Raw genomic sequence first — 26,729 nt, 5'->3', positions numbered from 1 at the left:
AAACACAATGGTAAAGAGATATGCCGCAGGAAAGGTCAGACTCCTGGCAGTGCCCAAGCAGGAGAGGCTACAGCGGTGTTAGAAGGATTGTTAGAGGCCATAAGATTATACATGAGTCGAGTAAGACTTATAACCGATAGTCACTATTGTGCTCAGGCGCTCAAAGAGGACTTATCCATTTGGGAAGAAAATGGGTTTGAAGGAGCGAGGAGTAAAGAAATTGCTCATGCTGAGTTATGGAAGAAAATAGCCGAGTTAAGGTTAAATATGACTATCGATGTTGTTCACCAGAAAGCCCACGTCAAGGAGGGGGCTCACTGGAGAGGAAATGATGAAATAGATAAATACGTCCAAGAGAGAAGATTGGTAATTGTAGGAGCAGAAAAATGGGACAATACTCCCAAAGGAGGAAAAGTGGTCCCAGATGAGTTTGTGTGTGAGGTTACTAAGGCCGTACATGAAGCGCTAGGCCATGGAGGTGCCTTGCCCACAAAGAGAGAGCTGGAGAAACTGGAACTTTGGATCCCAGAAAAGAAAATCCGTTCAGTTATACGAAATTGCGAGTTGTGTAATAAGTATAATGCAGGACGCCGAGGGCAACGAGGGGACGGATTGACGATTAAAAGCACTGTTCCATGGGCATCAGTTTGCATGGACGTAGCAGGCCACATGGGAGTAAACGGCACTAAAGGTGAGAAGTATCTTGTTGTGCTTGTAGATTCGATGTCAGGACATTTTGGATTAAAAGCGGTACGTAATGCGAATGCTAATAGCGTACTAAAAACACTGGAAGAGGGTTGTATGTGGTTAGGCATACCGAGAGAGTTAAGAACTGACAATGGAACTCATTTCAAAAACGCTACAATAGACAGGTGGTGTCAAAAGTGGGGAATAATAAGAACTTATTCGCCGCCCTACACCCCTCAAGCTAACGGCGTGGCTGAAAGGACCATTGGTCTAGTTAAAAGTTGGCTTGGGAAAAATGCTAATGGAAAAGAATGGCGTGAGAAATTGGTGGAGTTGGTCAAGGATTTGAATGGGAGGAGCAGAGCAGATAGACCTTCCCCTTCGCAGGAATTGAACCAGCGCCCCTTTGTCGCACTTGAGGTAGGACGGATGCAAAGCACACAACACCCTCAAAAGGGAAAGTGTCCATTTCAGGTAGGACAGAGAGTGTGGATAAAATCTCATGGTCCTTTTGATAGTCAGGCAGTGAAAGCGAAATATGACCAATTTGACATCGTTGAAGAAGTTTTAGACAGAAATACAGTGCGACTGAAGAAGAAGGGAGTCCAAGGGGTAGAGCAGCTAAAACCGATACCAGTTAATTCAGCCTGAAGTTAAGGAGTAAGACAAATAATTAAAAATGGAACCAGTCCCGCCGGACTTTGTCAGGCTCGTTATGATGAAGGGAGCTGTCATAGTGCGGAGGACGGAGAAGGTGATAATGGTCGGTAAGGCATTTAATCTTTGGATGAATGCAGTGAGAGGATATATTAGTAATAGAGTGGAAGATTTTAGTTGGCAACCGGCTGTCTCGACCTGTGTAATTTGCAGTGGAAACGAGGAGTCGAGGGAACAGTGGAATATAGCCAATAAGTATTGGGTAGATGGCTTTAAGCCAGACCTGAGTAAAATAGGCCCGGCTAAGGTGCTTGAAATACAGGTGTGTGGATACTGTAGAATAAAAAGCCTACCTAGGATAAAAGCGTATGCTCAGTGGGACTTAGCCCCGCAAGAGAATACAGAGGCACAGCATTGTGAATGTTTGTGGGACGGGGAGAGCATACTGTATTGCCTACATTGTAGGATGAGAATGGGAAAAGGTTCACTAGTGAGAGCAGGAGAGGCCGAGGGATGGCAGTTAACTAGAGCAGAAACCCCGATAAAGTCGCTAAGTTCCGAGTTGCTGACCTATTGGCCGATGGAAGTAAACGAGAGGACTCGCGACCCGAGGTTCCAGGCACTGCTTTACAATAACTGGCCACCGCATGGAGGTAAGTATGGCTTGGCTCCATTAATTGTTGGCTCGGAAGCGGTGCCAACTTTAGTTCACGTTGAACCTGTGTTTAGTGGGGGGGAACCAAGAACCCCCTGGCCCACGCTAATCAATATTGCTTTGGCTCGAGGGGACATTTCAATGGAAACATTGCCGGATGTCCCGCAAGAGAAAGCAGTGAATATTAGCGCTATGGAAGGTAGTCATATAGTAAAGGGGACTACATTGGATAGAATGGAATATAAGGCTAAAACAGCAGTAGTAAGGGTGAGTCCAGTGGTGTCGCCTCAACAAGATACGAGGTCTGACACAGGATACTGGATAAAAGTAAAAATAATGATGGCCATGAAGCCTTATGAGGGTATATACTCATTGGGAATGGAAGTGTCAATGAGTACGGAGGAGGAGGCCAAGCGGCTTCATCCCAAATGTACTTTTTATAGGGAGTGCCATAGTAGTGCACAGATAAGAATGTATAGTGGTAGAACCTATAGAGATGAAAAGAGTGAAAAAATAAGGCCTAGTGGTAATGAGAAGATGATGGCATTAGCCCAGGTGGCCACAGAAAAGCTAGAAAAACTTAATGCGAGTTCATTAAGTGAGGGAAGGCTCGGGCAAGAACGAGTGACCCATGTCAGGGGAAAATCTGACCTTAGAGGTCGCCCAAAGGAAAAATGGTGGCAAGGATGTCCATACCCGGGTTGTACCGGTGATGGACATGTAGTCGGCGACCACAAAAGACATTGGTCGCTACGTGGATGTCCTAGTTTTAACAAGGCAAATCCATGTGAGTATAGATCACCTAGATGGAAAGAATTGGTGAGAAAGTGTAGAAGGGCCCCTCATTCCGTTTTTCCCCAGGAGGAACAGATGGAGATGGGTAAAGTATTGGAAACTCCAGCCGCGAGGTCAAAGGCGGAATGGAGGGAAGGGCCAGACATGATGAAGATAAGTGGTCAAAAGATCAAAAAAGCTAGGAAAATTGATTATCAATAAATTAAGAAGGGAAAAAAAAAAAACCCGCCTATTTTAAAAGAAAATAAGTTTTTGTAAAAAGATAAGATAATTGTGTAATGAAGGCCAACCCCCAAGAAAAGGAGGAGGAGCTAATGAGATGTTAAAACGCAACAGTCCTTAAAGGACAAGACCAAAAGAAGAAAGCATGAAACGGAGCTACGAGATGGAGGAAGAGCAAGGTTGTAGCAAGCTAGTAATACTAGAGCTAAGCTCTAGTACTAAGCTAGAAGACCCACCGGACACAGTTGATGAACAACCTAAAGCTATTGACCGCCAGCGACAAAATTGGAGGTATGGAAAGGTTTTGATAACTATCAAACTTTGTTTTATGGTAATATTTTTGATATATTATTTGATGAGACAAAAATCTAGCATCGCGAGCACAGCCCCGATTAATCCCCTCGACCTAGTAGAAATACGGCATGGCACCACTAAAATAACCAATCAGACGTGTTGGAAGGTGGAAGTGAAGCATGTTTGTGAAGAATGGAGAAGGAAGAAGGGAGCCTGCGGTGCTGGCGAGGAAAAACCCTGTGGGGTAGAATGGAGAAGGGAGAAGATAGCAGTAATAAATTCCTATCTTCGCACCTTTAACAGCACATATTATAATGAAACCCTAGAGGTCTTGAGAAGAAGTATAACATATCCTGCGAAATCAAAAAGAAAGTGTGCACATCCAGTGATTTTACGAGTCGATAACACAACAAGCGACTTTACAGTCAATATCACCTTGTTATGTCTGGAGAAGCAAGAACAAAGGGTCATCAGAAAAAACTGGGTCCAGATCGGGAAGGAAGAACCTGCTTGGTACTTCAACGAATATTGTGCAAGACTACCAGATGCAACAGGTGGATACTGGTTGAAGACAGACCATGACGCCCCTGACTTTACCTACCCGGCGGCCCCACGGAATGACACCTGTACCGAATTTCGCCCGGCATGGGAACGATGTTGGAACTGTATAACCTTTCGGTGCGAGGAGCCAGGGACCAACGGGACCACAGATTACTTGCCAGGTACTCCTACTTCATCGTCAGGTAGGTCACCTAAATTTCTTAAGTTACGTAGGTTTGCAAAACTTGAAAAGCCTATACCAATATCACAGAAAAAATTAGTAATAACGCGACGGCCAGGATGCAAGTTAATGTTAGAAAAGGCCCAGTCGTATAATAATAGCCATTGTGATTGGAATATGATGAAATATTGTTTTGAGCCCTATCATATGTTTTGTTATGCAGATGAGGGTAATATAATTACACCCTCCGATATAGGGCTTAGGCGTGATGTAAGGTTAATCCTGAGTCACTTTATTAGATTATATGCCGGAAATGCATTAGATCAAGAGAAAATAGAAGTGAAACATGAAGTATGGCTAAATGATTCCTTTCCATGGATATGGAAAAGAGATACATATATATTGAAATCAACCTTTAATAAAACTTTGGGAATAAATGTGTTAAAAGTAGTATGGGCACGGATGTGGGCTCAACGTATTCCTACACCGGATGATTTATATAATGTCCCAAAAGGGGATTTTGATAAAATTGACCAATGTGTAGCATTGAGAATGTATAACAGATTGCATAGGAAGGAGTGGATAAGTGGAATTTCACCACGATGCCCCTTGGTGGAGATAGGAACACCACCTTTGACTCATTGGATATATAATTGTACAGGGTTGAACACAAACCTAACGATTAAAGGAGTGCTCCAAGCATGGAAAGAAGGACACACGAGAGATGAGAGTAAGACGTGGTGGGGGCTCAATAAAGATGAGATGGTTCAGGATGTGATACCTTGCTTAGGAGAGTCGGAGAATTATTGGATTAAATATCAATATATGGCGACGGTGTATTCTAAAGAGAACGATATTTGGCCTGACATTGAAAGACCAGCCTTATATGCTAATCCAAGACCATGGGAAATGTTGTGTAAGGGGGGAGAGTCCGTGAAAAATTTTAATGAATGCACAATTGTATTAGCACGTATACCCTGTTATAAAGTCTCCCGATTTCAGAATTTTTGTAATGTACGTTATCGCGATGAAAATTATGCCAACTATGAGGGGGCAGTATGGATCAAGGATAATAGTAATCAATGGATCCGGAGTCAAGCTGCAGGTAGAGAATATTGTACGCGATGGGACAAAGATCATGATTTATCCAAAATGGTAGGATTAAGAATGATCCCCAAGCCTCCTGACTCTATTATGCAGATCTTAGAAGGTCACGCATTTAGGAAGACCCTTTGTAAAGGGGATATAGTTATAGGGTTTGATTGGCTGGGATTTAATAAGATTTATGGCCCTGGCACATGCCACGAACCTGCTGAAAGATGGCTGCATTGTGGACACAGTGACGAATATGATCATAAGGGGGAACATGTATGTACTTGGTATGAGAGAATAGGATTGGCAATAAAAGGTGTAGTAAAAACTGTGGCCACTACAGCCGTGGAAGTTGTAGAAGATGTAGCAGAGACGGCGGTTATTGGGATAAGTACAGGGCTGTATGGTTTATTATATGATGTGGGAGTATGGTTCCTGCTAGTGTCAGGAATTGTTCTGTCAGCAGTTATAGCTGTTGCAGTTATCAAAAGAGGGATTTTGGCATTATCTACCCACCGAAATTATAAAGAGAAAACCTCACCAAATAAGGTTAAAGCTCAGTTATTGGCCAACGAGCTGCAGAAAAAATGGGGGGGCCGACTAAGGGGAAATTATTGAGAAGTGGGGATGGGCTTCAGAAAAGGGCGGGATCGATCCAATTATAGTTAAGACGCCCTAGCCCTGACTTCCTCACTTCTCACTGAAATCTTCTGGCGGAACAGTAACCAACAACTAACCATGGCTTGTAAATGCTTTGGGTAAAGGTATTATTGGAAGACGAGGCGCCCTTCAAAACGTGAGTAATGAAGTGGAATATTGGATAATTTTTATAATATGGCTTTTTTATTGTTGTGTCGGATATGGCGAACAACTAAGTTAATAGTGTGGGGAATAATTTTAATTCTCCTTTGGTTATGTCTGGTCGACCACTTGGTTTTAGTAATTTGGGTATTATCTATGTATTTTTTTTTTTTTACTCTCCCGCCAAGAGGTTCCGCTACTCGGAAGAGCGACCACACCCTCGCTCTCCCGTAGTAGAGGTGTTCCGCATTGATGGAGTAGATGCGGATGGAAACTTAGACTAAGATTAGAATGTATATATTGGGAGCCGCAATATTTTAGGTTTCCCTCGGGTCTAAGAATTGTCGAATTTTGGATGTGTGTTTAACAGGATAACCAGGATCAGCCGCAGTGTGTCTTCTGTGGAAGTGATCTCCTCACGTCCGCTTGGGTGGTGGGGGACGCTTTCTATGGACACTGCTGCTATCCGTTGCCCGCAGTGGATGAGGGTAGAGAAATGTGGCTCATACCAGACGGGCTTTTTCTAAATTTCGTCAGTGATTTTTTCATTAATATCCAGTGTGGTTCCTGGATATGGCCTGGCTTTGCTGACTTCGCGGGCTCAAGTAAGTTGGAAGGTTTGGTTCAAAGTCGCTTGAAAGAGATACGTTATTATTTTAACGTTGAGGGTGAATTTATCGGGAGAACTTTCCCTTTAATGCGCATGATATGGCGCCTGCCTGACGGTGCTCGGCGCTTGACATTCAACACCTTGGCTGGCTTCTGTGTAGCCGCCACTCCTTTGAGACAGGTCGGATCCAATCAGGATGAGTGGCCCTACGAGCCTGTAACGCCCTCCTCGCCCTTCCTGGACCGGGTTGACGAGCCTGGGGAACCCAGAGCCGCCCGACAGGATGTTCCAGTTGGTAAGGTTGTGCCACTGTTGAGATCACCCTCCCCCACGGTTACATCGACCACTGATGACCTGGAGGGTGTGCAAGGCGAGGATGGGGGTGGAACGGGGTCATCTCCCTCCCTAATGATAGGTGAACTGGGCCTGTGGTCTCCTCTTACTGATCCTCCGTCCGACTCCTTGCCTTCTGAGTCCCCGGTGTCTCCGTTGCCGGAGGACACAAGGGGGTTGAATGCAGGTGACGGGTTGGAGCTGGGGGCTTTTGAGGTTGATCAGTTTGGACACCATTGATCTCTAGGAGGGGGTGTTGAATTGAGTGGATTGAGTGGGTCAGATGAAACGCCATATCATGTAAAATGAGATAACAAATTAATGGGCTAGACTCAATTCTTAGTTAGAGACCAATAGGTGTCTATAGGACTGATAATCATTCTTTGGCCTCTGGGTGTAGTTCCTCAAAGTAACCACCAGATGCCGCCAAACCTGTACAACTAAGCCACCCACTCAGCATTGCCCGGACATTCCATATAAGATACAAATTAAATATAAATAAATGATATCCTGAATTAAGTAATAATACACAACACAATCTATATTCGATAATTGTTAACCTGATTTTTGGATCAATGTTTGTAGCACATTGAAAGCCAACTATGAAGTTTTGCTGTCTTTCTTTTTCTTTTCTTTTATTTTATTTACAAGCGATACTGTCTTTTATCGCTGATAATATTGCTGTAACTGCATTGAAAAGACTATCTGTATGTATGGTTTGATTTAACAAAGATATATACAAGATGTAACAGAGATTAGAATTAACCTGTTAAGTTCAAGCTGAGAGAATTTGGGATTTAACATGTCATGTATATATATGTTATTCATGCTTGCTTAATTAATATATATATGATTTTATTGATTTTAACGTTCATCATTTGTCGAATAGAGCTGAAGACCTTGACATATTTTCATGCATGACTCATCAGGCAACGCTGTGTATCCATGACACATTTGTAAGGAATGTATGACCTCATCTTCATGGCTCGTCTGTGGAAGATTACTGGAAATGAGTCCCAGCAAGTGCGCTTTGATATGAGAAGGTGCGCGGAGAGACATTCACCGGAAGGAGTCAGTGGTGTGGCCCAAGAGTATAAAAAGCCGTCACCAACTCTGAGCTACGCCCTTTTCACCCTGCGATGTATCTGGACAGAGTGTATTTTCGAAGATGGAATATAACTGCCTGCCTGGACTTTGGATTTTTACGAAGGACTGGGATTAAGCCGTGGTTGGACCCTTTCTTCAATGATTGGTAATGTACAAATCTTTTAGCAATAATGATGTATAAAAGGAGGATATGAATGACTAATCGCGTGTTAGGGTGGGGGCCATTTAATACACTCTCATATCCTTAAAATTATTTTCAGCCAAAAACATCTTATTGTCGATCAGGTCTTAAGCTTTTCCGAGGAATGATCAATCTTGTAAAGCTTATTGTAAAAGGTTATACTATTTTTAATCTCCTGTTTTATTTTATTTTATTTTATTTTATTTTATTTTGATTGATTTAAAGTTTTATCATTAAATGTGATTTTTGATTTATATTGGTTGTCTTATTATCGTCAATAAAATTATTTAAAAGACAAGGTTCGTATTAATCATTCTACTATCTTGTCTCATATTGTTTTGATTTTATTATATTTATTTTCGGACGTTTTAATAAGTCCGAGGTCGTTCTATAAGACCTTTACATTTGTTTATGATTTTATTTTATTTATTTGAGGTCGTTCTATAAGACCTTTACATTTGTTTATGATTTTATTTTTATTTGTTGGTCGTTTTATAAGACCTTAATGTTTGTTTATGATTTTATTTGGGACGTTTGATGAGCCCTCATTATTTTTTTTGATTTTATTTTATTTATTCCGGACATTTTACAAGTCCACCTCATTATTTTTTCCAAGACGGACAACAGTAACGGACGTTTGGAGGAAGGTAAGTGCATTTGAATAACCGCTAACCAATGCTTCCATCTGTATTAATATAAGTCAAATACTCCTGCTTGATATGTAACAAATCCGTATGATCCTAACAAGGATTATTAAATTACTAGGTCAATAACAAATGCAAACAACTCAGAGAAGTGGAGCTGCCAATGAAGTGAGGTGTACATGCTAGCATTCCTGGGCTCTGTGTGTGTGGTTACTCACTCAGGATTGATAGGTGTATGAAAACGGATTGGCCTCATGATAAGATGACAGTGAACAAACCTAGGTGAATCCACTTTGATATATCGGCTTATTTAATTCCCGTCTCCTCACGCTGACGCCTTAGAGCTGGTGAGGAAAAAGGGGAATTTCTAACCCTTTAATTGGAGAGTCGATCAGGACATATTTCCCGATTTAAGTCCTGCGGGTAAGCGGAAGTTGACAGTATAAAAAAAAAAAAAAGCAGCACTTGACAAACAATGCATTGCTATGGCAACAGCGTGTTACAAAATAAAAAACTTTCGATTACTTTGCATCTTAAACATCTTAAGATGAAACACACCAAGTTTGAAGACAGTCGGATAAATTTTGTAGGAGGGGTTCGTTAAAATATGACCCCTGAAAGTTTTTCCTTGCCCGGTTGGAGGGTTAGATCAGGGGATGTCGCAACTTGTTTGTGGTTAAGTGCTACAGAAGTAAATGTGTCTTAACAACCTCATGATTGAATGTGTTTTCAATTCTCTAGGATGTGATTGGATTGTATCAATTAAATGTTCTTATAACTGATTCAGTGAGTAGTAAAAATAGTGTGTCAAGTATAATGACATGAAATATAAGGAATACAAAAAACAAAACAAGAACCCTCTAAATTACACATTTTGTTCCAGGCTTTATGTGCGTGCATAGTTTGAGTATACACCTAGGTTTAGGCCAGGAGTGTTCAAACCTTTTGCAAAGAGGGCCGGGTATGGTAAGGTGAAAATGTGTGGGGCCTAATCAACCATTTAGTTTAGCCTGACATAATTTTTTTACATGCATATGTAAATATATATATGTGGACAAATGTGTACATATGTCTACAAATTTTTGTAGCTCGAGCTGCTTCGTCCAACTGGGAACGCTGCATTAAGAAGGATTTTTTTTTCCTTTGCCAACAGTGCATGCCACGACAACAGCGTGCGACGAAATAAAAAGCTTTCAATAACTTTTCATCGTCAACATCTTAAGATGAATCACACCAAGTTTGAAGATGATCGGATAAACTCTGTAGGAGGAGTTCGTTAAAATAAGACCCCTATGAAATGGCCAAAAAAATGGCAACATGTTCCAAAGTAAATCAAAATGGCAGACTTCCTGTTAGGTTTAGCATATGGTTCAAAAAGAGTTTTTTGTACCTTGAGGGCTGTTACATATGTCTTTAAATTTTGGTAACTCTAGGTGAAACGTACAGCCGGGAATGCTTCATTAAGTAAGAATTTTGAAACTCAAAATTTGATGCCCCGCCTCTGGCGGACTTCCTGTTGGGTTTAGCATATGGCACCAACAGACCTTTTTGTAGGTCATAGTCTGTTACATATGTGTACCAATTTTCGTAGCTCTAGGTTAAACATACAACCGGCAATACTACGTTTAGTAAGAGTTTTGAAACTCTAAATTTGATGCCCCACCGCCGTCATATAGTATGTCGAAAACTTTAGATTTTTTACCATGGTGTTGTCCCAGGTCTTGAGATGGTACATCCCAAGTTTGAAGTCAATTGGATTAACCGTGTAGGAGAAGCAGGCAAAAGTATGACCCCTGTAAATGTGCAAAAATTGGCCAAAATTGGACATTTAAATACTCATATCTCACTTCCTGTCTATTTTAGGGTACACACATCAAAGAGGTTTTTGTTCATCTGGATGTGCTACAGGTGCCACACAATTTTCATAGCCGTCGGACAATCGTAGCGGGCCAGGGATCTGTTTAACCTATGTAGGTGGCGCTATGGAGCCATTTTTCTGTTATCACCTATGGCGACTTTAAAATATCAAATTTTTCGCCAGGCCTGACGTGTGTGTAAAGTTTGGTGAGTTTTCGTTCACGTTTAGTGTCTCAAAAATGTGATTGTTTGCGGAAAAGAATAATAACAAAAAATAACTAGAGCTGCGAGCAGCTATAAAGGGCCCTCGCAACCCGTGCCACGTTGGGGTATTTGCACGTCGGGGTACTGGCACGTTAGGGTACTGTTTCATAAGAAACCGTCTAAATTGTAAATGTTTTGCCATGCTTTTTGTGTTTGTTCACATTGCTATGGAATGCTTTGTCGAGGTATTCGGCTGATAGGTATGCCTCCCAATATTCACACATCTAGCTGAATCATATAAAAAAAAAAAATTCTTTGCAAACAATGCATCGCTACAGCAAAGGCGTGCCACGTTGGGGTACTTGCACGTCGGGGTACTGGCACGTTGGGGTACTGTCAAATAGGACAAGGACCATCTAAAATGTTTTTGACAAGCCTTGTGTGTGCAAAGTTTAATCAAAACGCAAAATATGGTGCGCAATTCCCAAAATAAATTCAAAATGGCGGACTTCCTTTTAGGTTTAGCATACGGCTACAGAATACTTTTTGTAGGTCTTAAGCTAATAGGTATGCCTCCCAGTTTTCACAAATCTAGGTCAAGTCATCTTTAGTTGTGTATCGCTTGAATCATACAATTGGAAATGCTCCATAAAAATGCATAGAGGGCGCTATTGAGCACAACGTTGGGTTACTTGCACGTCAGGGTACTGGCACGTTGGGGTACTGTTACATGGAACAAGGACCATTTAAAATGTTAGTTTTTTCCATGCCTTGTCTGTGCAAAGTTTAATGAAGAAGGCCAAAAATTATGTATAATTCCCAAAATAAAATCAAAATAGCGGACTTCCTCTTTGGTTTGGCAAATGGCTACATAATACTTTTTTGTAGGTCTAGCATAATCATACAATCGGAAATGCTTCATAAAAAGGTCTAGAGGGCGCTATTTATTTCAAATTGCACAATAAATCTCTGAAAATTCATGTTCATGACAAGTCTGATGTGTTTGCAAAGTTCCATGAGTTTTCATGTGTATAAAAAAAAAAGCAGCACTTGACAAACAATGCATTGCTATGGCAACAGCGTGTTACAAAATAAAAAACTTTCGATTACTTTGCATCTTAAACATCTTAAGATGAAACACACCAAGTTTGAAGACAGTCGGATAAATTTTGTAGGAGGGGTTCGTTAAAATATGACCCCTGAAAGTTTTTCCTTGCCCGGTTGGAGGGTTAGATCAGGGGATGTCGCAACTTGTTTGTGGTTAAGTGCTACAGAAGTAAATGTGTCTTAACAACCTCATGATTGAATGTGTTTTCAATTCTCTAGGATGTGATTGGATTGTATCAATTAAATGTTCTTATAACTGATTCAGTGAGTAGTAAAAATAGTGTGTCAAGTATAATGACATGAAATATAAGGAATACAAAAAACAAAACAAGAACCCTCTAAATTACACATTTTGTTCCAGGCTTTATGTGCGTGCATAGTTTGAGTATACACCTAGGTTTAGGCCAGGAGTGTTCAAACCTTTTGCAAAGAGGGCCGGGTATGGTAAGGTGAGAATGTGTGGGGCCTAATCAACCATTTAGTTTAGCCTGACATAATTTTTTTACATGCATATGTAAATATATATATGTGGACAAATGTGTACATATGTCTACAAATTTTTGTAGCTCGAGCTGCTTCGTCCAACTGGGAACGCTGCATTAAGAAGGATTTTTTTTTCCTTTGCCAACAGTGCATGCCACGACAACAGCGTGCGACGAAATAAAAAGCTTTCAATAACTTTTCATCGTCAACATCTTAAGATGAATCACACCAAGTTTGAAGATGATCGGATAAACTCTGTAGGAGGAGTTCGTTAAAATAAGACCCCTATGAAATGGCCAAAAAAATGGCAACATGTTCCAAAGTAAATCAAAATGGCAGACTTCCTGTTAGGTTTAGCATATGGTTCAAAAAGAGTTTTTTGTACCTCGAGGGCTGTTACATATGTCTTCAAATTTTGGTCACTCTAGGTGAAACGTACAGCCGGAAATGCTTCATTAAGTAAAAATTTTGAAATGCAAAATTTGATGCCCTGCCTCTGGCGGACTTCCTGTTAGGTTTAGCATATGGCACCAACAGGCTTTTTTGTAGATCATAGTCTGTTACATATGTGTACCAATTTTCGTAGCTCTAGATTAAACGTATAACCGGCAATACTTCAGATGAAACATGCCAAAGAATGAAGACAATCTGATAAGTTTTGTAGAAAATATGAGGCCTATAAAAGGCCCCCAAAAAATGGCTACAAATAGCAAAGTAAATCAAAATGCCGGACTTCCTGTTTGGCTTAGCATATGGTTCTAAAAGACTTTTTTGTACATCGTGGGCTCTTATGTATGCCTCCAAATTATCATAGCGCTAGGTGAAAGGTACAACCGGGAATGCTTCGTTAAAGAGGAGTTTTTTAGCTCAAAAAGTGATGCCCGGCCCTTGCGGGACTTCCTGTTGGGTTTAGCACAAAGCAGCAAGAGACTTTTTTTGTACATCGTGGGCTGTTACATATGTCTACAAATTTTCGTAGCTCTAGCTGCTTCGTACAACTGAGAATTCTTCATTAAGAAGAATTTTTTTCCTTTGCAAACAAGTGCATGCCACGACAACAGCGTGCAGCGAAATAAAAAGCTTTCAATAACTTTTCATCTTCAACATCTTAAGATGAATCACACCAAGTTTGAAGATGATCGGATAAACTCTGTAAGAGGAGTTCGTTAAAATAGGACCCCTATGAAATGGCCAAAAAAATGGGAACACGTTCCAAAGTAAATCAAAATGGTGGACTTTCTGTTAGGTTTAGCATATGGTTCAAAAAGAGTTTTTTGTACCTTGAGGGCTGTTACATATGTCTTTAAATTTTGGTAACTCTAGGTGAAACGTACAGCCGGGAATGCTTCATTAAGTAAGAATTTTGAAACTCCAAATTTGATGCCCCGCCTCTGGCGGACTTCCTGTTGGGTTTAGCATATGGCACCAACAGACTTTTTTGTAGGTCATAGTCTGTTACATATGTGTACCAATTTTCGTAGCTCTAGGTTAAACATACAACGGGCAATACTACGTTTAGTAAGAGTTTTGAAACTCTAAATTTGATGCCCCACCGCCGTCATATAGTATGTCGAAAACTTTAGATTTTTTACCATGGTGTTGTCCCAGGTCTTGAGATGGTACATCCCAAGTTTGAAGTCAATTGGATTAACCGTGTAGGAGAAGCAGGCAAAAGTATGACCCCTGTAAATGTGCAAAAATTGGCCAAAATTGGACATTTAAATACTCATATCTCACTTCCTGTCTATTTTAGGGTACACACATCAAAGAGGTTTTTGTTCATCTGGATGTGCTACAGGTGCCACACAATTTTCATAGCCGTCGGACAATCGTAGCGGGCCAGGGATCTGTTTAACCTATGTAGGTGGCGCTATGGAGCCATTTTTCTGTTATCACCTATGGCGACTTTAAAATATCAAATTTTTCGCCAGGCCTGACGTGTGTGTAAAGTTTGGTGAGTTTTCGTTCACGTTTAGTGTCTCAAAAATGTGATTGTTTGCGGAAAAGAATAATAACAAATAAAAAGAAGAAGAATAATAAGAATTCCTTGAAAAACAATAGGGACCTCGCAGCGGTCGCTGCTCGGGCCCTAAAAAGAAGAATAATAAGAATTCCTTGAAAAACAATAGGGACCTCGCAGCGGTCGCTGCTCGGGCCCTAACTAGAGCTGCGAGCAGCTATAAAGGGCCCTCGCAGCCCGGGCCACGTTGGAGTCCTTGCACGTTGGGGTACTTGCACGTTAGGGTACTGGCACGTTGGGGTACTGGCATATTGGAATCAAAATTTCTTTGAAAATGGCATAATAAACGTTTACATGTAGAATATTTTTTTTGCCAGTGTGTGTCAAGCTCAACGGGTTTTGGTGATTGTTAAGACCTGCAAAAATCAGCGTCCTTTTTTATTTTTAGGCAATGAGTTGCCCTGATTGGTATTTTTTGTAAAAGTGTATATATACATCATCGTTGTACTCATTGCACAATGTTACTTTTATTGTCCAAAGGGGCAATCAAAAATGAATAAAACAAAATGGAAACGTACATACGTTTGGATCGGTGTGAAGCCAGTGAACAATTTGAGTGGTGGAAACTAAAAGAATATTCATAAATGACTTAGTTATCACACTTAGAATGAGTTTACATTTTTTGTACAAAATACCGTATGTTTTTTTTTTATATATATATATATTATGCCTCAAGGGCTAGGTGGCGCTGTATTTATAACTGAATGTTGTCATAGAAATACCTTCAGGCCTTGATTATAAGCATACATGTCAAGTGTGGGATTTTTTTTGGAGCATGTACCGTGGAGTTATTATGCATATCCTTCATTCACGATATTGCTTTTAATGTCCACAGAGGCTATCAAAAATAAATAAAAATATATATATGTTTGGATAAGTCTGATGCCAGTGAACATTTTGAGTGGTGGAAACTAAAAGAATATTCATAAATGACTTAGTTATCACACTTAGAATGAGTTTACATTTTTTGTACAAAATACCGTATGTGGGGTATTTTTTTTTTATGCCTCAAGGGCTAGGTGACGCTGCATATATAACTGAATGTTGTCATAGAGATAGCTTCAGGCCTTGACGATAAACATACATGTCAAGTTTGGGATTTTTTGGAGCATGTACCGGGGAGTTATTAAGCATATCCTTTTTCAGTGCGAAACACAAATTTTGATGCCCCGCCTTCATCATATAGTATTTCGAAAAGTCAAGATTTTTCCCCCTGTCCTTGGCTCAGGTCTTGACATGGTCCAGGTCAAGTCTTAACTCAGTCAGATGAAACGTGTAGGAGAAGTGGGCAAAAGTCTGCCCCCTGTGAATGTGCAAAAATCGTCAAAAATGGGACATTCAAAAATTCGTAGCTCACTTCCTGTTCATTTTAGCATATGGGTCCAAGAGACTTTTTTGTAGGTCTTGGCCTCCCTCATACACCTAAAAATTTTCGTAGATCTTGCTTAAACGTACAACCGGGGCTGCTTCATTAAAAATTCCTAGGGGGCGCTATTGAGTCATTTTTGTAAAAATAGCACAATCAACAATAAAATATTGTTCATTTTACCAAGCCAGATGTGTGTGCCAAGTTTCATGAGTTTCTGCGCATGTTTAGACCCTCAAAACTGGCGTTGTTTTCTTGGCGAACAGTGCTTAGCCACGCCCACAGCGATTCGCGAAAACTCATAAACTTCGTGTTGTGACAACATGAAGGCCGAATCCCTCATCTGAGCAAATATGAGGTAGGTCCAGTTAACGTGTTTGGAGAAAAACGTAGAAGAAAATTCGTAAGAAAAAAAATTGCCACTAGGTGGCGCTATCAGTAAGATGAAATATAAGTTCATAGATGTCTTTAGGGCTGGACTCTCATCAAATGTGTGAAATTTTGAGAAGATAGGATCATCTCGGTCAAGTTAATGCAGCTTTTATTGTCACGAAAAATCTTTAGACTTTGCGGCACCGTAGCGGCCACGCCCTTTGGCGAAAAGTTACAATATTCGGTGTGGGGCATGATCAACATCTTAAGGCTTTTCTGACCAATTTTCAACTGGATCCCTTCAACGAGCTCAGCGCAGTAGCTAAAAACGTAAAGTATGACATTTATTGTTACCACTAGGTGGCGCTATATGTATAACTGAATTTTATCATATAGATGTTTTCAGGCCGTGACTATTACATTGCCTGAGAAGTTTGAGATTTTTTGGAGCTTGAACATGGGAGTTATTAAGCATTTGCTCTTTCTGGACAAATGAAATTTTAAAGGCAATATTTGATGCCCCGCCCCCGTCATATAGTATTTCGAAAAGGCAAGACTTTTTGCCCAGTTGTTCTCTCACGTCTTGAGATGATAAATGCCAAGTTTGAAGTTAATTGGATGAAAAATGTTTGCAGAGGGGGAAAAAGCATGACAACAGTGAATGTGCCAAAATAGGCCAAAATTGGACATTAAAAAATTCATAGCTCATTTCCTGTACATTTTAGCTACATGGTCCCAATAGACTTTTTTGTGCATCTCGGGGTGCTACACGTGCCTGCCAATTTTCGTTGCTCTAGCTCAAACGTGCCGGGCTTGGTTTTTATTTTTCTACGCTAGGGGGCGCTATAGAGTCGCGTTGTTATGACGACTTCATAATATAAAATTTTTCGCCGGGCCTGAGGAGTGTGCAAAGTTCGGTGAGTTTTCGTGAATGTTTAGGTACCCAAAATCGGGATCGTTTGCGGAGAATAAAGAAGAAGAAGAAGAAGAAGAAGAAGAATAATAACTAGAGCTGCGAGCAGCTATAAAGGGCCCTCGCAGCCCGGGCCACGTTGGGGTCCTTGCACGTTGGGGTACTTGCACGTTGGGGTACTGGCACATTGGGGTACTGGCATATTGGAAGCAAAATTTCTTTGAAAATGGCATAATAAACGTTTACATGTAGAATATTTTTTGCCAGTGTGTGTGTCAAGCTCAACGGGTTTTGGTGATTGTTAAGACCTGCAAAAATCAGCGTCCTTTTTTATTTTTAGGCAATGAGTTGCCCTGATTGGTGTTTTTTTGTAAAAGTGTATATACACATCATCGCTCGTTGTACTCATTGCACAATGTTACTTTTATTGTCCAAAGGGGCAATCAAAAATGAATAAAACAAAATGGAAACGTACATACGTTTGGATCGGTGTGAAGCCAGTGAACAATTTGAGTGGTGGAAACTAAAAGAATATTCATAAATGACTTAGTTATCACACTTAGAATGAGTGTACATTTTTTGTACAAAATACCGTATGTGGGGTATTTATTTTATTTTTTTATATAAGCCTCAAGGGCTAGGTGGCGCTGTATTTATAACTGAATGTTGTCATAGAGATACCTTCAGGCCTTGATTATAAGCATACATGTCAAGTGTGGGATTTTTTTTGGAGCATGTACCGTGGAGTTATTATGCATATCCTTCATTCACGATATTGCTTTTAATGTCCACAGAGGCTATCAAAAATAAATAAAAATATATATATGTTTGGATAAGTCTGATGCCAGTGAACATTTTGAGTGGTGGAAACTAAAAGAATATTCATAAATGACTTAGTTAACACACTTAGAATGAGTTTACATTTTTTGTACAAAATACCGTATGTGGGGTATTTTTTTTTTTATGCCTCAAGGGCTAGGTGGCGCTGCATATATAACTGAATGTTGTCATAGAGATAGCTTCAGGCCTTGACGATAAACATACATGTCAAGTTTGGGATTTTTTGGAGCATGTACCGGGGAGTTATTAAGCATATCCTTTTTCAGTGCGAAACACAAATTTTGATGCCCCGCCTTCATCATATAGTATTTCGAAAGGTCAAGATTTTTCCCCCTGTCGTTGGCTCAGGTCTTGACATGGTCCAGGTCAAGTCTTAACTCAGTCAGATGAAACGTGTAGGAGAAGTGGGCAAAAGTCTGCCCCCTGTGAATGTGCAAAAATCGTCAAAAATGGGACATTCAAAAATTCGTAGCTCACTTCCTGTTCATTTTAGCATATGGGTCCAAGAGACTTTTTTTGTAGGTCTTGGGCTCCCTCATACACCTAAAAATATTCGTCGTTCTTGCTTAAACGTACAACCGGGGCTGCTTCGTTAAAAACTTCTAGGGGGCGCTATTGAGTCATTTTTGTAAAAATAGCACAATCAACAATAAAATATTGCTCATTTTACCAGGCCAGATGTGTGTGCCAAGTTTCATGAGTTTCTGTGCATGTTTAGACCCTCAAAACTGCCGTTGTTTTCTTGGCGAACAGCGCTTAGCCACACCCACAGCAATTCGCGAAAACTCACAAACTTCGTGTTGTGACATCATGAAGGCCGAAACCCTCATCTGAGCAAATATGAGGTAGGTCCAGTTAACGTGTTTGGAGAAAAACGTAGAAGAAAATTCGTAAGAAAAAAAATTGCCACTAGGTGGCGCTATCAGTTAGATGAAATATAAGTCAGTAGATGTCTTTAGGGCTGGACTCTCATAAAATGTGTGAAATTTTGAGAAGATAGGATCATCTCGGTCAAGTTAATGCAGCTTTTATTTTCACGAAAAATCTTCAGACTTTGCGTCACAGTAGCGGCCACGCCCTTTGGCGAAAAGTTACAATATTCGGTGTGGGGCATGATCAACATCTTAAGGCTTTTCTGACCAATTTTCAAATGGATCCCTTCAACAAGCTCAGCACAGTAGCTAAAAACGTAAAGTATGACATTTATTGTAACCACTAGGTGGCGCTATATGTATAACTGAATTTTATCATATAGATGTTTTCAGGCCGTGACTATTACGTTGCCTGAGAAGTTTGAGATTTTTTGGAGCTTGAACATGGGAGTTATTAAGCATTTGCTGTTTCTGGACAAATGAAATTTTAAAGGCAATATTTGATGCCCCGCCCCCGTCATATAGTATTTCAAAAAGGCAAGATGTTTTGCCCAGTTGTTCTCTCAGGTCTTGAGATGATAAATGCCAAGTTTGAAGTCAATTGGATGAAAAATGTTTGCAAAGGGGGAAAAAGCATGACCACAGTGAATGTGCCAAAATAGGCCAAAATTGGACATTAAAAAATTCATAGCTCACTTCCTGTACATTTTAGCTACATGGTCCCAATAGACTTTTTTGTGCGTCTCGGGGTGCTACACGTGCCTGCCAATTTTTGTTGCTCTCGCTCAAACGTGCCGGGCTTGGTTTTTATTTTTCTACGCTAGGGGGCGCTATCGAGTCGCATTTTTATGACGACTTAATAATATCTAATTTTTCGCCGGGCCTGAGGAGTGTGCAAAGTTCGGTGAGTTTTCGTGAATGTTTAGGTACCCAAAATCGCGATTGTTTGCGGAGAATAAAGAAGACGAATAATAATAATAACTAGAGCTGCGAGCAGCTATAAAGGGCCCTCGCAGCCCGGGCCACGTTGGGGTCCTTGCACGTTGGGGTACTTGCACGTTGGGGTACTGGCACGTTGGGGTACTGGCATATTGGAAGCAAAATTTCTTTGAAAATGGCATAATAAACGTTTACATGTAGAATATTTTTTTTTGCCAGTGTGTGTCAAGCTCAACGGGTTTTGGTGGTTGTTAAGACCTGCAAAAATCAGCGTCCTTTTTTATTTTTAGGCAATGAGTTTCCCTGATTGGTATTTTTTTTGTAAAAGTGTATATACACATCATCGCTCGTTGTACTCATTGCACAATGTTTACTTTTATTGTCCAAAGGGGCAATCAAAAATGAATAAAACAAAATGGAAACGTACATACGTTTGGATCGGTGTGAAGCCAGTGAACAATTTGAGTGGTGGAAACTAAAAGAATATTCATAAATGACTTAGTTATCACACTTAGAATGAGTGTACATTTTTTGTACAAAATACCGTATGTGGGGTATTTTTTTAATTTTTTTTATATAAGCCTCAACGGCTAGGTGGCGCTGTATTTATAACTGAATGTTGTCAGAGAGATACTTTCAGGCCTTGATTATAAACATACATGTCAAGTGTGGGATTTTTTTTGGAGCATGTACCGTGGAGTTATTAAGCATATCCTTCATTCACGATATTGCTTTTAATGTCCATAGAGGCTATCAAAAATAAATAAAAATATATATATGTTTGGATAAATCTGATGCCAGTGAACATTTTGAGTGGTGGAAACTAAAAGAATATTCATAAATGACTTCGTTATCACACTTAGAATGAGTTTACATTTTTTGTACAAAATACCGTATGTGGGGTATTTTTTTTTCATGCCTCAAGGGCTAGGTGGCGCTGCATATATAACTGAATGTTGTCATAGAGATAGCTTCAGGCCTTGACGATAAACATACATGTCAAGTTTGGGATTTTTTGGAGCATGTACCGGGGAGTTATCAAGCATATCCTTTTTCATTGCGAAACACAAATTTTGATGCCCCGCCCTCATCATATAGTATTTCGAAAAGTCAAAATTTTTCCCCCTGTCGTTGGCTCAGGTCTTGACATGGTCCAGGCCAAGTCTTAACTCAGTCGGATGAAACGTGTAGGAGAGGTGGGCAAAAGTCTGCCCCCTGTGAATGTGCAAAAATCTTAAAAAATGGGACATTCAAAAATTCGTAGCTCACTTCCTGTTCATTTTAGCATATGGGTACAAGAGAGTTTTTTGTAGGTCTTGGGCTCCCTCATACACCTGAAAATATTCGTCGTTCTTGCTTAAACGTACAACCGGGGCTGCTTCGTTAAAAATTTCGAGGGGGCGCTATTGAGTCATTTTTGTAAAAATAGCACAATCAACAATAAAATATTGCTCATTTAACCAGGCCAGATGTGTGTGCCAAGTTTCAGGAGTTTCTGTGCATGTTTAGACCCTCAAAACTGGCGTTGTTTTCTTGGCGAACAGCGCTTAGCCACGCCCACAGCAATTCGCGAAAACTCACAAACTTCGTGTTGTGACATCATGAAGGCCGAAACCCTCATCTGAGCAAATATGAGGTAGGTCCAGTTAACGTGTTTGGAGAAAAACGTAGAAGAAAATTCGTAAGAAAAAAAATTGCCACTAGGTGGCGCTATCAGTTAGATGAAATGTAAGTTAGTAGATGTCTTTAGAGCTGGACTCTCATCAAATGTGTGAAATTTTGAGACGATAGGATCATCTCGGTCAAGTTAATGCAGCTTTTATTGTCACGAAAAATCTTCAGACTTTGCGTCACCGTAGCGGGCACGCCCTTTGGCGAAAAGTTACAATATTCGGTGTGGGGCATCATCAACATCTTAAGGCTTTTCTGACCAATTTTCAACTGGATCCCTTCAACGAGCTCAGCACAGTAGCTAAAAACGTAAAGTATGACATTTATTGTAACCACTAGGTGGCGCTATATGTATAACTGAATTTTGTCATATAGATGTTTTCAGGCCGTGACTATTACGTTGCCTGAGAAGTTTGAGATTTTTTGGAGCTTGTACATGGGAGTTATTCAGCATTTGCTCTTTCTGGACAAATGAAATTTTAAAGGCAATATTTGATGCCCCGCCCCCGTCATATAGTATTTCGAAAAGGCAAGACTTTTTGCCCAGCTGTTCTCTTAGGTCTTGAGATGATAAATACCAAGTTTGAAGTCAATGGGATGAAAAATGTTTGCATAGGGGGAAAAAGCATGACCACAGTGAATGTGCCAAAATAGGCCAAAATTGGACATGAAAAAATTCATAGCTCACTTCCTGTACATTTTAGCTACATGGTCCCAAGAGACTTTTTTGTGCGTCTCGGGGTGCTACACGTGCCTGCCAATTTACGTTGCTCTAGCTCAAACGTGCCGGGCTTGGTTTTTATTTTTCTATGCTAGGGGGCGCTATAGAGTCGCGTTGTTATAACGACTTCATAATATCAAATTTTTCGCCGGACCTGAGGAGTGTGCAAAGTTCGGTGAGTTTTCGTGAATATTTAGGTACCCAAAATCGCGATTATTTGCGGAGAATAAAGAAGAAGAAGAATAATAATAATAACTAGAGCTGCGAGCAGCTATAAAGGGCCCTCGCAGCCCGGGCCACGTTGGGGTCCTTGCATGTTGGGGTACTTGCACGTTGGGGTACTGGAATATTGGAAGCAAAATTTCTTTGAAAATGGCATAATAAACGTTTACATGTAGAATATTTTTTTGCCAGTGTGTGTGTCAAGCTCAACGGGTTTTGGTGATTGTTAAGACCTGCAAAAATCAGCGTCCTTTTTTATTTTTAGGCAATGAGTTGCCCTGATTGGTATTTTTTTGTAAAAGTGTATATACACATCATCGCTCGTTGTACTCATTGCACAATGTTACTTTTATTGTCTAAAGGGGCAATCAAAAATGAATAAAACAAAATGGAAACGTACATACGTTTGGATCGGTGTGAAGCCAGTGAACAATTTGAGTGGTGGAAACTAAAAGAATATTCATAAATGACTTAGTTATCACACTTAGAATGAGTGTACATTTTTTGTACAAAATACCGTATGTGGGGTATTTTTTTTTCATGCCTCAAGGGCTAGGTGGCGCTGCATATATAACTGAATGTTGTCATAGAGATAACTTCAGGCCTTGACGATAAACATACATGTCAAGTTTGGGATTTTTTGGAGCATGTCCCGGGGAGTTATCAAGCATATCCTTTTTCAGTGTGAAACACAAATTTTGATGCCCCGCCTTCATCATATAGTATTTCGAAAGGTCAAGATTTTTCCCCCTGTCGTTGGCTCAGGTCCTGACATGGTCCAGGTCAAGTCTTAACTCAGTCAGATGAAACGTGTAGGAGAAGTGGGCAAAAGTCTGCCCCCTGTGAATGTGCAAAAATCGTCAAAAATGGGACATTCAAAAATTCGTAGCTCACTTCCTGTTCATTTTAGCATATGGGTCCAAGAGACTTTTTTGTAGGTCTTGGGCTCCCTCATACACCTAAAAATATTCGTCGTTTTTGCTTAAACGTACAACCGGGGCTGCTTCGTTAAAAACTTCTAGGGGGCGCTATTGAGTCATTTTTGTAAAAATAGCACAATCAACAATAAAATATTGCTCATTTTACCAGGCCAGATGTGTGTGCCAAGTTTCAGGAGTTTCTATGCATGTTTAGACCCTCAAAACTGGCGTTGTTTTCTTGGCGAACAGCGCTTAGCCACGCCTACAGCAATTCGCGAAAACTCACAAACTTCGTGTTGTGACATCATGAAGGCCGAAACCCTCATCTGAGCAATTATGAGGTAGGTCCAGTTAACGTGTTTGGAGAAAAACGTAGAAGAAAATTCGTAAGAAAAAAAATTGCCACTAGGTGGCGCTATCAGTTAGATGAAATATAAGTCAGTAGATGTCTTTAGGGCTGGACTCTCATCAAATGTGTGAAATTTTGAGAAGATAGGATCATCTCAGTCAAGTTTATGCAGCTTTTATTTTCACGAAAAATCTTCAGACTTTGCGTCACCGTAGCGGCCACGCCCTTTGGCGAAAAGTTACAATATTCGGTGTGGGGCATGATCAACATCTTAAGGCTTTTTTGACCAATTTTCAAATGGATCCCTTCAACAAGCTCAGAACAGTAGCTAAAAACGTAAAGTATGACATTTATTGTAACCACTAGGTGGCGCTATATGTATAACTGAATTTTATCATATAGATGTTTTCAGGCCGTGACTATTACGTTGCCTGAGAAGTTTGAGATTTTTTGGAGCTTGAACATGGGAGTTATTAAGCATTTGCTCTTTCTGGACAAATGAAATTTTAAAGGCAATATTTGATGCCCCGCCCCCGTCATATAGTATTTCAAAAAGGCAAGATGTTTTGCCCAGTTTTTCTCTCAGGTCTTGAGATGATAAATGCCAAGTTTGAAGTCAATTGGATGAAAAATGTTTGCAAAGGGGGAAAAAGCATGACCACAGTGAATGTGCCAAAATAGGCCAAAATTGGACATTAAAAAATTCATAGCTCACTTCCTGTACATTTTAGCTACATGGTCCCAATAGACTTTTTTGTGCGTCTCGGGGTGCTACACGTGCCTGCCAATTTTTGTTGCTCTAGCTCAAACGTGCCGGGCTTGGTTTTTATTTTTCTACGCTAGGGGGCGCTATCGAGTCGCATTGTTATGACGACTTAATAATATCAAATTTTTCGCCGGGCCTGAGGAGTGTGCAAAGTTCGGTGAGTTTTCGTGAATGTTTAGGTACCCAAAATCGCGATCGTTTGCGGAGAATAAAGAAGAAGAAGAAGAATAATAATAATAATAATAATAATAATAATAATAATAATAATAATAATTTTTACAAAAACAATAGGGACCTCGCAGCGGTCGCTGCTCGGGCCCTAATAATAATAATAATAATAATTTTTACAAAAACAATAGGGACCTCGCAGCGGTCGCTGCTCGGGCCCTAACTAGAGCTGCGAGCAGCTATAAAGGGCCCTCGCAGCCCGGGCCACGTTGGGGTACTTGCACGTTGGGGTGCTGGCACATTGGAAGCAGAATTTCTTTGAAAATGGCATGATAAACGTGGATTTATTTTTTTTTTTTGCCAGGTGTGATGAGTGTGTCAAGCTCAATGGGTTGTGGTGATTGTTAAGATCTGCAAAAATCAGCGTCTTTTTTTTATTTTTAGGCAATGAGTTGCCCTGATTGGTATTTTTCGTAAAAGTATATATACACGCATCATCGCTCGTACTCATTGCACAATGTTGCTTTTATTGTACATAGAGGCGATCAAAAAATAAATAAAACTAAATAAAAAATACGTATGTTTGGATCGGTCTGATGCCAGTGAACATATTGAGTGGTGGAAAGTAAAAGAATATTCATAAATGACTTCGTTATCACACTTACAATGAGTTTACAATTTTTGCAAAAATACCGTAAGTGAGGCATTTTTTTTTTATGCCTCAAGGACTAGGTGGCGCTGTATTTATAACTGAATTTTGTCATAGAGATAGCTTCAGGCCTTGATTATATGCATACATTTCAAGTATGGGATTTTTTGGAGCATGTACCTGGGAGTTATTAAGCATAGCCTTCATTCACGATACTGCTTTTAATGTCCATAGAGGCTATCAAAAATACATAAAACTAAATAACAAAAATATGTATGTTTGGTTAGGTCTGATGCCAGTGAATATTTTGAGTGGTGGAAAGTAAAAGAATATTCCTAAATGACTTAGTTATCACACTGAGAATGAGTTTACATTTTTTTGTACAAAATACCGTAAGTGGGGTATTTTTTTTTCATGCCTCAAGGGCTAGGTGGCGCTGCATATATAACTGAATGTTGTCATAGAGATACCTTCAGGCCTTGACGATAAACATACATGTCAAGTTTGGGATTTTTTGGAGCATGTATCGGGGAGTTATTAAGCATATCCTTTTTCAGTGCGAAACACAAATTTTGATGCCCCGCCCTCATCATATAGTATTTCCAAAAGTCAAGATTTTTCCGTCTGTTGTTGGCTCAGGTCTTGGCATGGTCCAGGTTAAGTCAGTCGGATAAAACGTGTAGGAGAAGTGGGCAAAAGTATGCCCCCTGAAAATGTGCAAAAATCGTCAAAAATGGGACATTCAAAAATTCGTAGCTCACTTCCTGTTCATTTTAGCATATGGGTCCAAGAGACTTTTTTGTAGGTCTTTGGCTCCCTCATACACGTAAAAATTTTCGTAGATCTTGCTTAAACGTACAATCGGGGCTGCTTCGTTAAAATGTTCTAGGGGGCGCTATTGAGTCATTTTTGTAAAAATAGCACAATCAACAATAAAATATTGTTCATTTTACCAGGCCAGATGTGTGTGCCAAGTTTCATGAGTTTCTGCGCATGTTTAGACCCTCAAAACTGGCGTTGTTTTCTTGGCGAACAGTGCTTAGCCACGCCCACAGCGATTCGCGAAAACTCACAAACTTCGTGTTGTGACATCATGAAGGCCGAAACCCTCATCTGAGCAAATATGAGGTTGGTCCAGGTAACGTGTTTGGAGAAAAAATGTACAAGAAAATTCGTAAGAAAAAAAATTGCCACTAGGTGGCGCTATCAGTAAGATGAAATATAAGTTCGTAGATGTCTTTAGGGCTGGACTCTCATCAAATGTGTGAAATTTTGAGAAGATAGGATCATCTCGGTCAAGTTCATGCAGCTTTTATTGTCACGAAAAATCTTCAGACTTTGCGGCACCGTAGCGGCCACACCCTTTGGCGAAAAGTTACAATATTCGGGGTGGGGCATGATCAACATCTTAAGGCTTTTCTGACCAACTTTCAACTGGATCCCTTCAACGGGCTCAGCGCAGTAGCTAAAAACGTAAAGTATGACATTTAT

Source organism: Festucalex cinctus, chromosome 3, assembly GCF_051991245.1.
Source record: "Festucalex cinctus isolate MCC-2025b chromosome 3, RoL_Fcin_1.0, whole genome shotgun sequence".
NCBI lineage: Eukaryota > Metazoa > Chordata > Actinopteri > Syngnathiformes > Syngnathidae > Festucalex > Festucalex cinctus.
Note: the sequence above shows the minus strand (reverse complement) of the source record.